Here is a 14,209-nt window from a genome sequence, read left to right as displayed (position 1 = left end):
CGCACCTTGGCATGCATCCACAGGTGCATCTCGAGCAGGTCCAAGGAGGTGATCCTCCCCCTCTACACGACAGTGGTTAGGCCACAGCTGGAGTACTGCATCCAGTTCTGTGCGCCGCACTTCAGGAGGGATGTGGACAACATTGATCATGCCACCCGCATGATCCGGGGACAACAGGGCAACCCTATAATGAAAGACTGCAAGACCTGCACCTGTTCAGCCTTCACAGGAGAAGGCTGAGGAGGGACCTGGTGACCGTCTATAAACTCACTAGGGGGGACCAGAAGGGTTTGGAAGAGACCTTGTTTCCCTGAACTCCCCCATATCAAGGAATAACGGCCGTAAGTTGTTGGAGAGGAGGTTTATATTAGACATCCGTAAGAACTACTTCACGGTCAGGGTGGCTAGGATCTGGAACCAACTTCCAAGGGAAGTGGTGCTGGCTCCTACCCTAGGGATCTTTAAGAGGAGGCTGGATGCCTACCTGGCTGGAGTCATTTGAGCCCAGTTTTTCTCCTGCCCAGGCAGGGGTTCGGACTTGAAGATCTACAAGGTCCCTTCCAACCCGACTTCTATGATTCTATACTGATTTCCTTTCAAGTCATTTTCATTTAAGACTCCCCCTGTCCCTTAAAAAAAGAGGAAAAAATGCTTAAAGAAATGTTTGAACATTTTTGTAGAAGGTTGTAATTGTATTTAAATCACCACAGAAAATGGGAAAGTGCCGATACATTCAATTATTTTCATTCAGAAAACAAGCTGTCACTCACATGTATGAAAACTTTTCATTTTAGTTGTAAATAATTGCAACAACCCAGGGCCATTTACAGGATCATTTGACAGTCTTAAAAACAGAGATGTAAAACAGACTAGTCTTGCAGAGAACAGACACATCACTCCCAAAGCAAAAAAAAAAAAAAATTAAGTTATTTGTACAGCTCTTTTTAGAGTCTGTAAGATTGGGTGATATTTCATTACCATTAATGAACAATCTTGCCTGCTCTCACATACCTGAAATGTAGGTACTTATTTCAGGTCATGCTGGGTCTTAACTTTAATAGGTGTACATTAGCTTCCACTTTTCCTTTGCATCAAACCATTGTTCCTACTATTTTCTGAGACTGAATAATTGTCCTCATTTATATGGTGTTATCTTGAAGGTATTTATAGGCCAGCCACATCTCCCATCATGTGTTCTGTTGTCTGGAGTACAGTGCCTTTGTTTCTATTCATTTGTCTTATTAGCCAAACCTATATCAATTTTTCCTTACATTTTCCTAGTCTTTCTAGATCTGCATCGGCATCCCCAATGAGGTCACATTATGACTACTTTTTAAAGGGTTTATGGAGACACTCATTTAAGAAGTCACAAAACATGTTTTAACTTTACATACTTCGTTAAGTCAGGACCAAAAAGCTTCTCACTCACTTTTTTGGCCAAGGTGTTACACTGCAGTCCCAGTTCTATCACCAGTCTTTGTGTACTGTTTACATATGGGATGAGGACATATTTAGCAATCAATAGTTGGTAATGATTGCTAGATTGCTGCTGGTTAGTGGGCATCATTCTTCCTTTATGTCCAATCCAAAGAGGGTAGGATTTTAGCAGAACTAAAGAAACTAGCTCTTGGGCATGAGTAGATGAAATGGGGGCCCCAAATTGAACCAGTGGGTTTTTAAAAATACCGCTTCAATTTAGGGCCCTTTAAACCCATGTTGTGTCCTAAGTGGGGGGTGGGGGGGCGTGTCCCTCTGCAATAGTACCCCGCACCACAGGAGGTGGCACCCACCTGCAGGCACCTAGCCAGGGGGCACCACAGCTCAGGTAAGCTCGGGGGGGAGGTGGGGGAGAGAGATCAGGCTCGCTGCTTTTCTTGGGTGGAGCCTGCCTTCCCAGGCTCCTGCCAGGCTGCCTGCATGGGCTTCCTGCAGAGCCATGGAGCTGCATGGATCCCAGTGCTTTGTTGCCCCTACAGCCGTGGAGCGAAGTAAAACTCCTTCAAGGAGTTTTAGTTTGCTGCGCCCCAAGTCATTTAAGGTTCATTGAGCTGCCAAATTTCCTACAGGGGCTGGAATTAATGTGCAATACACCGCTGAGGCATGCAAACACCGACACCATTAAAGTGATGCAGAAGCATTTAGCCCACTTTAAAGTGTTGTGCAGACATGCCCCTCGTTTCATCTACATACGGCCCTTGATTTTAATATATAGGTTAAGCCATAGACTCTTATGCTTTCAGTTTTATGGGTATCTATTCATTCTACAACATCATCCAAAAAACTAGGTGTATAAAAAAAAACAGCAAAGGCCCATAGTGATTAATTTAGCTCCAAGGGAAAGTAATTTAGCCATACTTTCCACAGTTTTGCTGAATCCCATATATAGTCTGATTTGCACCGATATAATATAATATTGCATCAAGAACAGATACAATCTAAAGTTTTCCATATTTTCTATCCCCAGAGAACTGACTTCAATTTTAGAAAGGCTTTCCACTCCAGTAGTGGGGAATGTGAAACTCAGATCACCAGATTTCCCAGAGATGACCTCCTCCCCTTTTTAATCTTAAAGTACATAGGATCCTTTTCACTGCATATATACACCTCAGACATCCTGAAAATGTAGAGGATCGCTCTAGGATGTTGACTTATTACTGAGGTCCTAGAGAGGATACTACAGGAGGAATTCAGGTTCACAAAATCCCGAACTGAAAACACAAGGTCTTACAGAGATATGCAGGGTCTCAACCCCTCACACTAATGCCCATGAGACAGAAACAGTATTACCACCAGTATTATTTGGGATATTAAGGATTAAATGAGCCTAACTGCCTTCTAGCCTTCCTTCATCCTGAAGGCCTTCTTTGATCATTTAAGCCATATAGAAGTAAGTTTCTATTGATACAACCCATTCTCAGCCGGCTCTGCAGATGGAACCATACATTTTGATGCCAGAAGAGACCATTCAAGAGACCATCCACAATTCAGGAAGTATGTGAAAAAGCTTGAGAGAGTGCAGAGGAGAGCCAGGCACATGATCAGAGGGCAGGAGAACAGGCCCTACGATGAGAGGCTGCAAGCCATGGGACTCTTCAGCCTGGAGAAGCGCAGGCTCAGGGAGGACCTGGTGGCTGCCTAGAAGTGCATCAGGGGTGTGCATCAGGATCTGGGGAAACATCTGCTCACCAGGAGCACCCCAGGGGATGACAAGGCCCAATGGTCACAAACTCCTCCAAGGCCGCTGCAGGCTGGACATGAGGAAATACCTTTTTTACTGTCCGAGCTCCCAAGGTCTGGAATAGACTGCCTCCAGAGGTGGTGCAGGCACCTACTCTGGACTGCTTTAAGAGGCATTTGGATGCTTATCTTGCTGGGATCCTTTGACCCTCGGTGACTTCCTGCCCTTAGGGCAGAGGGCTGGACTCCATGATCTTCTGAGGTCCCTTCCAGTTCTAATGTCTATGAAATCTATGCTATCTATTATATTGTTTAAACTGACCTTTGTAACACAGGTCATTGGATTTCACCTATTGTACTGAGGCCAACAACTTGCATTTGGCTACCTCCTGTTTTCAGATGGAGAACATCTGACTCTGTCTTTCTAATGGAATCTCCTACATGCACTTCATAAATGAAAAGGGAGAGAATAAAATTACCAATGCAGAAAAAAAAAAAAAGGAATTTTTTTATGCATAAGGCATGTTTTAATGTATGATTTTTTATTACGTCCTGTACTGTGAATTGCTGTAATCCAGCCATTATTTTAGCCTCTGAACATTTGCAGGGTCAGCACTGGCTGTTTCTACCTCCCTAAAGGCAGCTCTGAAAAGTGTTCCTTCCTGCGCTGTTCCTGCAAAAGCAACGAACAAAGGTGTTATTAAAAGATTCTGCCTTGGCTCCAAGGAGCATTGCTATGTAAATGAGCAAAGGTAAAGCAGTCCTGATAAGAAGATGACAAGAAGAAGCAGCTCATATGTGATTCATCCCTTTACATCTTTCATGGAAAGAGGGGGGAAAAATTGCAAATCTTCATGAATCTCATTATACTTCCTAGACACCATCCACAGAAGTGAGGGTCTCCCAGCAATCATGTTTCTACTTGTATGGGAGATCTGGACAGCTGGTGCCAAGAAGGTGAAGGAGTTTAATATTAATAGAGTTGATATTGTATTGCATTACTATTTTGGGAAGAAAAATAAAAACCTCAGTGTGTGTCATGTGAGGCTGAGTTAATTCTTTCTACAGCTGTACCCCCCTCCCCTTCCACATGGACAGTATTTGTTTGTTCAATAAAGCAAAACTCAACCCCTCCCCCCACCAAGATTTTAAAAATCAGTTATAGTTTCTGAACTAAAATCCCTGACATCAAGAGAAAGATGCAACCCTGTGTGACCAGATCTTCACTTAGAAGTAATTTCAACCAAACAACCTGGCTTCTGATTAGAGTTCTAGCCACAAAGTACAGCTCAAACCCAGACCTCACAATGCGATGACACTTTTCTGTTAAAATAGTACCCTCTGTTTGACCCAAGAGTATCTGTGGTCCCCAAGGCCCATGCCCAGAGAGAGAACAGATGATGGCCCAAGAAGGTAGATAGCCTATAGAAGCAGCCACCTATGAAAGAACCCATTCTCAATACCTTTGGGGAGGTCTAAAGTCAAGGGTAGGTCCTTTTTGTGTGCTGTTTGTTCCAGCAGAACTTTAAAATGAAGACACAGCAACTAAAAGATGAAAATCCTGTTTTTCTACTGACAAACCTGGAAGGAACATGGGGAAAAAAAAGTACAAAATGAAAAAAAATAAAGCCTGAATTTTTGGGGCACCAATACTTTCTGAACAAAACATTTTTCCAACCACTGCAATAAAAAAGCCATACATATAATGACAGCTTTGGAGCAAAGTTATCATTTTTAGTCCATCCATAGCCCCCGCTCCCAGTGCTGCCATGCCCACGTCCCACCCCACCCTCCTCCTGAGCATCAGCACTGGGAACAGGGGCTCTGCCATGCCGCCGCTTGCCCAGCCAGCGTGGGAACATGCGAGGGGACAGTCGCTGCTGCTGCTTGCCCAGCCAGTGTGGAAGGGCACAGGGGGACGGGCGCTGCCGCCACTTGACAAGCTGGGGTAGGGGTGGCTTCAGGATGCAGGCATGGCAGTGCTGAATGGGGGCTATGCCCTGCTGCTGCTTGCCCCCTTCTGCCTGGAGCAAGCCACACCCACATCCCACCCTGGTTGGGCAAGCAGCAGCAAGGCATAGTCCCCACTCCAAGCGCTGCCCCACCTGCACCCCACTCCCCAGCCTCATGCCCCTCTCCGAGTCCCATGCCCCCTTCCCTTCCTGGGCACCAGCCCCCAGGCCTCCCCCACACCTCTTCCCTCCCCACTCTGCCCACCACAGACTTACCAGCGGGAGGCAGCTGCATCCAGCATGGTAAAGACTGCTGCCTGTTTAGTCTATGGCCGAAACTCTGAAGTAGCACCAAATCTTTGGATCTGTTCTGGCTGAATCGAATCAGGACAGCGATTCAAATCTCCAAATCAAATCGCTGTCCCTCCGAATTGGCTGAATCTGAATCCAAAGCGAATACTCACCACTTTGCAAAGGCCTAGTAACTACAAGCTTCCCTGAAGGGCTAGATGGAGCCACTAAAATATATAACAATTAGAAAAAAGTAAAAGATGATAAAACAGTAAGGGGATTGCAAATGGCAGGTCAATAACCAAGTTGCCAAGTGAGGACACCGAGTAAACAAAACCAGTGAGTGCCCACTGCCTCTCACCCTTGAATAGAAGGGAATAACCATTTCCCTCAATCTGCTGCCCACTGCCCCTTGAATATATCCAAGGTGCCTGCAGACACCATGCAGGGAAACTCCACTCTGAGACATGCATGGACATGCGGCTGCTCAGGTTCTTCCCAGCCACAGTACCTCCTTCCTGGTCTGGCAGACAGACAGCTTGGTCAAGGCCAGGATGAGGTTATGGGTAAAGTGTAACGTTATGCCTATACCATAATAAGAGCACATAAAATGTGAGTGCCCTTAACAAATTTTAAGTACCAGCTGAGCATCCCAAAATTAAGCCACTTCAGGTGAGGGTTATTCTGGACCATGCTACCCAACTTGTGTTAGGGTAACTTCATTGTGCTCCACAGAGATCAACCTTTCAGTCATCCACCATCCCAGCATAGACCAATCCCAGGTCTGTTCACCACCACTCAGAGCGGGGATACAGCCCAGGTGTGTGGACTCCAAACTATGGCCCTGCTTGCTAAACCTCTAGTGGTAAGTCAGAGCTGTGCAGGCAAGAAATGGTATTAACCCTTAAAATGCAACTGCTCACAGCACATCCTAATTTTAATAATTGAATCAGAAAATTAGGATTAGAAGGGATCTCAGGGAGTCACCTAGTCCAACCCCCAGCTAAAATTATAACTGGCCCAAACTATATCATTCCACCCAGGGCTCTGGAGGTTTTTAAGGCCTGACTCAACAAAGATGGAGATTCCACCACCTCTCTATGTAACCCCTTCCGTTGCTTCTCCGCCCTCCTAGTGAGAAAGTATGTCCTAATATCCAACCTCGACTTCCTTTGCTGCAACTCAAAACCATTGCTCCTTGTCCTGTCATCTGCCACCACTGAGAACAGTCCAGTGCCATCCTCTTTGGACCCCCCTTCAGGGAGTTGAAGGCTGCTATTAAATCTTCTCTCAGTTTTCTATTCTAAAGAAGTCCAGTTCCCTCCGCCTCTCCTCACAAGTCATGTACCTCAGCCCCCTAAACATTTTCACTGTCCTCCACTGGACTCTCTCCAACTTGTCCACATCCTTTTTGTAGTGGGGAGCACAAAACGAGACACAGGACTCCAGATGTGGCCTCACCAGTGCTGACCAATGGAGAAGAATCACTTCCCTTGATCTGCTGGCAATACTCCTACCAGGATGCCATTAGTCTTCTTGGCAACCAGGGCACACTGCCGGCTCAAATTCAGCTTATTGTCCACCGTAACTCCCAAGTCCTTTTCTGCTGCTTAGCTAGTTGGCCTCAGGCATGTACCAGTGCATGGGATTATTCTGTTCCAGGTAAAGGACTTTGCAATTGTCCTTGTTGAACCTCTTCAGATATCTTTTGACCCAGTCTTCCAATTTGCCTAGGGCACTGTGAATCCTAGCCCTACCATCTCGGTGGATCTACTACTCTCCCCCAGCTTGATTTCTTCTGTGAACTTGCTGAGGGTATACTCCATCCCATCTTCCAGATCATTCATAAAGATATTGAGCAAAATTGACCCCAGGACTAGCCTGTGGGGTAGTCTGTTTCATACCAGCTCCCAACCAGACCTCCAGCCCAACAATCCAGCCAGCTTTTTATTCACCTTACAGTCCATTCATCCAGCCTGGACTTCCTCAACTTGCTTGCAAGAATGTTGGGGGAGATTGTATCAACAGCCTTCCTAAAGTCAAGGTATATCATGTCCACTGCTCCTCCTGCTTCCACAGAGCCACTCATCTCATCATAAAAGGCAATCAGGTTCCTCAGGCATGACTTGCCCTTGCTGAACCCATGCTGACTGTTCCTGGTCATTTTCTTCTGGTCCAAGTGCTTAAGACCCCTTGGGTTCCAAGACCCCTTCAATATGGAAACATTCAAATTTGTTTTGGGAAAAGTTTAAAAAAAAAAGTTTCTTTTTGTTCAACCGACTCTCAATTACCCACATTAACTTGAGGGGAGGGTGGTTCATCTGAAAACTACAATGCTCAAATTGAGAGAAAAAGAAGGGAGTAAAAAGGTGGAAGCAGTCACCCAAGAACCAAGGCATACCTGGACCCTTCCATGCCCAGGGCAACAGTACTGCATAGGGCAGCATCAATGGCAGTAGTGGTCAGGTCAGCAATGCCTCCTTCCCCCACCCCAACTAGGTCCCAGGGTGGTGGTGGGGGGTGCTCCAGTCCCATGTACTTGTATATATCCAGCATATCTAAATAGTCCCTAACCTTTTCTTTCACCACTGAGGGCTGCTCACCTTCTCCCCAAACTATGCTGCCCAGTGTAGTAGTCTGGAAGCTGACCATGCCTGTGAAGACCATGGTAAAAAAGGTATTGAGCACTTCAGCCCTTTCCACATCATCTGTCACTAGGTTGCCTGCCCCATTTAGTAAGTGACCCTGGTTGGGCAGCACCTGCTGGTGCCCCTTCACTTTGGCATCCAGGACAGTAGCCCCACTCACACGCACCCCCTGCCCCTTGTTACAGCACTGTTCCTGACTTCATCCCTGCATGCCCAAGCAATATTCTTATACTCCTTCCTAGTTATCTGTCTGAGCTTCCACTTCTTGTAAGCTTTTGTTCTCTTGTAATAGAGAACTGAAGAGTTCCCTATTAAGCCAGGCTGGTCGCATATCAGGATGGTTTGTACTTGTGCCCTCAGTAAGGTTTCTTTAAAATTTCTTTTTTAATGCTGGTTAACATTCCACAGGTTTATTAGGGTCTAAGTATAATGTGTAACTTCATCATAAAACCAAATGTCCCAGTCCTTGGCCTGAAACTCAGCTGATGTATATTGCCTTTCTTGGGGACAGACTGTCTTTGTTTTGTCACTTGTGTAGTGTCCTGAAAAAAAACCCCAAACCAACAACAACAACATTATACACCTTAGTTGAAGTTATAAGTGTCACCATAATACTAATATGCTGATATAGACCAGGGAAGATCAATTTGAAGGAGACGCATACCTTAACACAGGTTTTGCTTTACTAGTTTGTAGTTTAATGTACGTCACATTAAACTTAAGAGGTTTTATGCTAGCAATTGAGTGATATAACATCCCTGAAAAGGTTTTTTGAAAGCAACAAATAAATTAACTGGATTCTCAGTTTGCGGCATCATAAAAAAGTCCAATTTTAATATAGTGCTAAGTACCCTTCTGTAACAAATGGGCATCCCGGGGCCGGTCGAATCGTTGGCCCTGCACTTGTCTTATGGCTAACCACCCGCCTACCTCTTCTGCCGTGCCTTGATGATACTGATCAGAGGCAGGAGGCTGTCCATTTACTTGCCCTGATGGCAAGGGCCTATATACACAGATCCGACCTCCCCTACACCATGTCCCATGCCTCACAGATAGCATCCACATTACTGCAGTGCCCTCACACTAGGACTCTCACTCCAGTGTCACACATCAGGACTCTCACTCCTGTGCCCTCACACTAGAGCTTGCAATCCCAGTGCCTCGCATCAGGACTCTTCATCCCTATGCCCTCACACTGGGACTCATAATCACTCCCACTCAGGGCTATCAGCCCCTAACTTTTCTCAAGTTGCAAGCCTGGATCAGGACCCTATTTGTCCCCTTATGCCCCACTCTGGGGCCTCATCCCACATGCCCCACACTGGGCTTCTCAATCCCCAAACTCATTTCCTGTGCCCCACGCTGGACCTCAACAATCCCCTTATCTCCTTGCCTGAGGAGCTTCACATCTAGCTCCCTAGGCTTAGGGCCTCATTCCCCTGGAGTCTCGCATCCAAATCCTTAATGCCACTCAGGTCTCACAGTGAGCCTGAAAGCTGCCTCGGGTCCCTTCCTGACCTGGGCCCTGCCTCAGGACTCGCTGTGAACCTGGGCTCCTGCTTTATTCTGAGGGGCATGCTCCCCTAGCCTTTCCCCTCCATAGGGTCACCCACAAGGTAGCGGGGACTGAGGCTTTCCAGTGCCCCATACTTGTCCTTCACTGAGGAGGCACAGGTGTGGTATTTCCTGGATACTGCCCCACCATACCATCCTACCCTAGCAAGATGTAGTTTTAGGTCATGCCCCAGGACCAGGATCCTCCAGCTTCCCTGTAGCTCCCACCCTGAACCTCCAAGATGATATGAGCAGCTCCAGCCAGGTGATGGTTTTCTCCCGGCTGCTAGCAACAAACTGCTGGCCCTGCTGCTCAGAGTCCTGCTCTTATACAGAACAGCTGGGCCCTTTTCCTAATTGGGCAGTTGTGCCTGATTGGGCTTGCAGGCTGCTTTGCTGCTGGCCCATGACCCTGTGAATAACAGAGTACAACCCATACTCTGTTACACCTTCCAATGAAAATCTGCCCTGTTTAAAAAAAGTCTCTCAAATTACTATCCGGAATATTTACAACACATTTCCACCCTGCCTACACAAATGACAACTAAAGAGAATATGATCAGACATCATTTGGGGGTAGATTTCAGGCATAATTGTGTTGATAATTAAAGCTAGCCAACCCCAGGGAAGTCAGAATCTCAGGGAATACAGATAAAGCAATAACCAGTACACTAGTGGGAACAGGAAAGCTTTTCAAGGTGCCCTTGGAAGACCAGTGACTTAAACAAACTTGAAGTCATCTACACCCTGATGCAATTAGGAACCCCACAACAGCTGCAGAAATAATTCTCGTCCCTGCCTTCCTTCAGGAATATTCCAGTTGAATTACCAAGCATGTTCTTCCATAGTTTTGCTGCAAAAGCCAAGTGGAGACTGTCATCAACAGTGGGCACAGTAAAATGCCAACAGGATGCATGCAGATTGAATATAGCCCCATGCTTTTAAAAATGGTAGACCTTTTGCACCAACTCCCACACAATGACAGTATTTACAAGTTTACTGCAGCACAAGAGAACTCCAGGACTGGTTCATCATCCACTGATGAAAGTCAGAATAGCTTCAGTGAAGACGGTGGTAGTACTGGGATCTATAACTCCAACTAAGGCACAGCAAACTCCAAACAAGGCACTTGGCATCAGTGAAAAACATCACGGCCTATTGAAGGGACTGGAGATGTACTGACTTGTTCTTATGACTACTACTATATGCTCTATATTTGACTGTTACGATGGATGTTTACAACATAGGGATTTTTAGTTTAGTATCGGGATGCACAACCAACCTGCAAGGCAGTAACACAAGTTTTCTTGCACACTTAGGGGGCAGGGATCAGATACTGCTTGAGCTATTAGTTATACAGAACATAACTTGGAGTCCAGCCAAATTAAAAACACATCATTTGCCAGTGTCAGGAACTAAGAACTATACAATGTTGAAAAGAACCACCCCCCTCCACTCCCAACCCCCCAAATAGTGTAATTGTTGAGGAAGTCATTTGGGGAACAAAGGACCAATACCCACCATGGGACCTGAGGCAGCAAGGCTACATAGCATCTACACGCACTTGACAAATTACTTTTCCTCTTACAGTTTAGTCACAACAATGCTGTGTTGAGAAAGTTGCCCCATCACAAGTATTTCACATCTGCTACAAGCTTCTGAAGGAAGAACTGCAGATACCAAATCTGATCAGGCTTAACAGGGTATTGTGGTCTAGATGCAGAGTACTGTAGGATTCAATCTAGGAGCAGGAGAAAGGCAAGTTTTCAACCTAGGAAGTACAAAAGCACAAGGCCTTGGATGAATCACAATGTGCATACATGGAGACCAGAAGAGGATAGAGGTGTAATTTTGTAATCGTGACATCTACAATCAACCTAAGTCATCCTTACCACCAACTTTTGCTTGTTTGAGTTTCAAACCTGGGAGTCTGGACATGCTTTACTTATAGACCCAAGAATATTAATGTTCACAGTGAGCAATGCAGAGTCAATCAGTCTAAGTTTCTAACCAAAGGCGTAGCTGGAGTGGCCCATGCAAGTTCTGCGTAGCTCATTTGCTAATGCCAGTGCTGATGTTTCCACAACTCTGCTAATGCATAAATGTGAATTTTCTGAACTTCCCGAATTTTCAAGAAAGCAAAAACAAATTGGTGCCTCTCCACTGACTTAGTGTGCAGCTAAATTGTGTAATTCCCATCTTCTCTTTCTCTTCCAAGACCTACTATTTAATCCTGCCATGGAAGCCCATAAGAACATGAGATAGGGATTTTAAGATTTAAGATGTATAATTTGGGGTCTCTTGAAAACCATATAGAATCATCTTTAAGAAAGAATCAAGGCATCCTTACTGGCAGCACTACAAGAGTGCCATCCCTATGAATTTGCAATGAATTTGTTTTTCAGCACCCTTATAATTAAATTACGGCTAAGTCTACATTGTTGCTGTTAATTCCATTTATCAGAGGTTTTCATATTGCTCTAAGCATTTTATTTTCGGCAGAAACTTGACAGAAAATCCCAGTCAAAGAGCTTTGCAGTGCCAAAGCACTTTCATTTGTGGCCTCAATGCCTAGAGTCCTACTATTTAGTTGGTAACCTGTTTTTAAGAGAAAACTAGCAACTTTACCAAGAGCTAGCAGCAAGTCCAAACATGGTGGTATCCAAAATTGCTGTTTTATGCCATGTGTCGTTAGCTTTTATGGATCAAGTCCCAGGGAACCTGAACCAAATTTCACCCAATTATTTTTTAATCATACATATACACACACACACACACGCATATACATTCTCATTTGGCTTAAAGGAAGGTTCAGAAGACAGGGATACCAAAAAGGTCCTATTTGCACAGAGTTCATATATGCCAACAACTATGAAACTAGGCTGTATTGTGACATTGCAAACCATCAGTGACTCCTCCTTACATCCTGCTCACATGTGTACTTGGAAAACTCTACTATTACCCTAGTTGCCATGGCAATGCTTTCCTTTGATAACTGATCTACCTCCCACTACCATAACATTACATGACAAAGAAGGGTCACTGGAGAACCTGTAATGAAAGCATAATCCGTTTTGATGGCTGCAGCAATGCTTCTTTTGGGTTTTCACTGTGGTCAGTGACACTATTCCTTTTGTCAAGGGAAATTGTTCCTTACTTTCCTCTGAAATGGTTCCCTGAGAATAAAGAAGCAGAAATTACAGCACTTTTCAGCCTATATATATTCAGATTATAGCCCCTGATCTTTGAGAGGGATATTATATAAAAAACAGATTTTTCAAAAAAGATGAGAGATTTCTATCACACATTTCATAAATACAAGAGTAAATACTGATAAGTGGTTCTGAACATAATAACTATTGGTTCAACGGAGAACACACGAAGCACAAATATTACATGACTATTAAAGGTAGCACACTGCTGGTATGAATGTTATTGCCAACAGCAAGTAAGAAATCTCGACTAGCTAAATATTTAAAGAGCAAATCTATCTGATACAACTGGAAGCACAGAATTAACAAAAGTTAGTTCCTACAACATCATATTAACTACATGGAATATTTCCAGTGCTTGTGTGAAAAGTTGTGTGTTAAAACACACATATGCACCTGATTATATTTTAAAGGTTTATGTTCCTAATATATTGTTCAATGTTGCAGTAACCAATGAAAGATATACTCAAACATCAAAAAGCCTTTTAACTTTGCCCATCGTGCAGTTACAAAACTTTATTTGTTCTCTTTAGAAATCACCTTGTTCACTCATAGAAGCCCAGAGGTTCTTTTTATATGGTTTCATTTAATTAATTGCAGTAGAATGGCAATCAAGGTATTGAGTGGTGAAATTTGAAGTAAAAAAACCCCACAATGGTGATAAAGAAAAGAAGCATGCAAGTGTCTTAATTGGAAAGTGTTAAGGATGTGCTATTTTCCCTCTGTTTTGGTTGTGTTGAAGTGCCATCGTTGCCAAGATGGCCTAGGAAATATGCAAGAGGCAAGCATTTTAGTCGAGAATACCTTTTATTGGAAAACAACATGACTGGGAGAAACATGGACAAGCTTTTGGATATTACTGAGCACATCAATGCGTGCCCCTACAGCGCCATTGTTACTGCACCATCATTTAGTACTTCCTTTTGGAAGTCCTAAAATAACAGCACAGTAACAGCCTGTACTGCGCCATGCCGGCAGCACATGGTTAATTTTAGCTGCCACATCACCATAGCAACACACTATAGTAAAAGAGTGTGTTGCTATGGTGACATAACTGTGGCATCATGGTTTGTGCCCACCAATGATGCCATAGCACATTGCTACAGTAACATAGCATCACATGTAGACGCATCCACCTTACACTTGCTTCATTCTATTCTAATATAATAAAAGTCTTACTACTTCTGGCTGTATGTCTGTCTGTCCATAACACTTGGGGCCAACTGTGTGCCACGCGGGCGCAGGCTGTGGCCGCTCCCCATACTGTGGCCACATGCCATGCCCCCCCATGCACAGAGCAGTGGGGTGGTGGGGGAAGCTGGGCTGGTCCAAGAAGGGCAGGGGGAGTGGGACATGACCCAGAATGGTGGCAGGA

General features: G+C 44.7%; 1 protein-coding gene across 1 annotated transcript in view; it reads right to left on the bottom strand.

Annotated features, from left to right (window-relative positions):
- Window positions 1-14,209, bottom strand: part of CNTNAP5 (contactin associated protein like 5) — a 573,569-nt gene that overhangs the window by 460,852 nt on the left and 98,508 nt on the right. The gene's annotated exons all lie outside the window — the stretch shown is intronic.

This window comes from Gavialis gangeticus, unplaced genomic scaffold (genome assembly GCF_001723915.1).
Source record: "Gavialis gangeticus isolate Ggan-Ray unplaced genomic scaffold, GavGan_comp1, whole genome shotgun sequence".
NCBI classification, from domain to species: Eukaryota; Metazoa; Chordata; order Crocodylia; family Gavialidae; genus Gavialis; species Gavialis gangeticus.
This window is presented reverse-complemented; position numbering and strand designations above follow the sequence as displayed.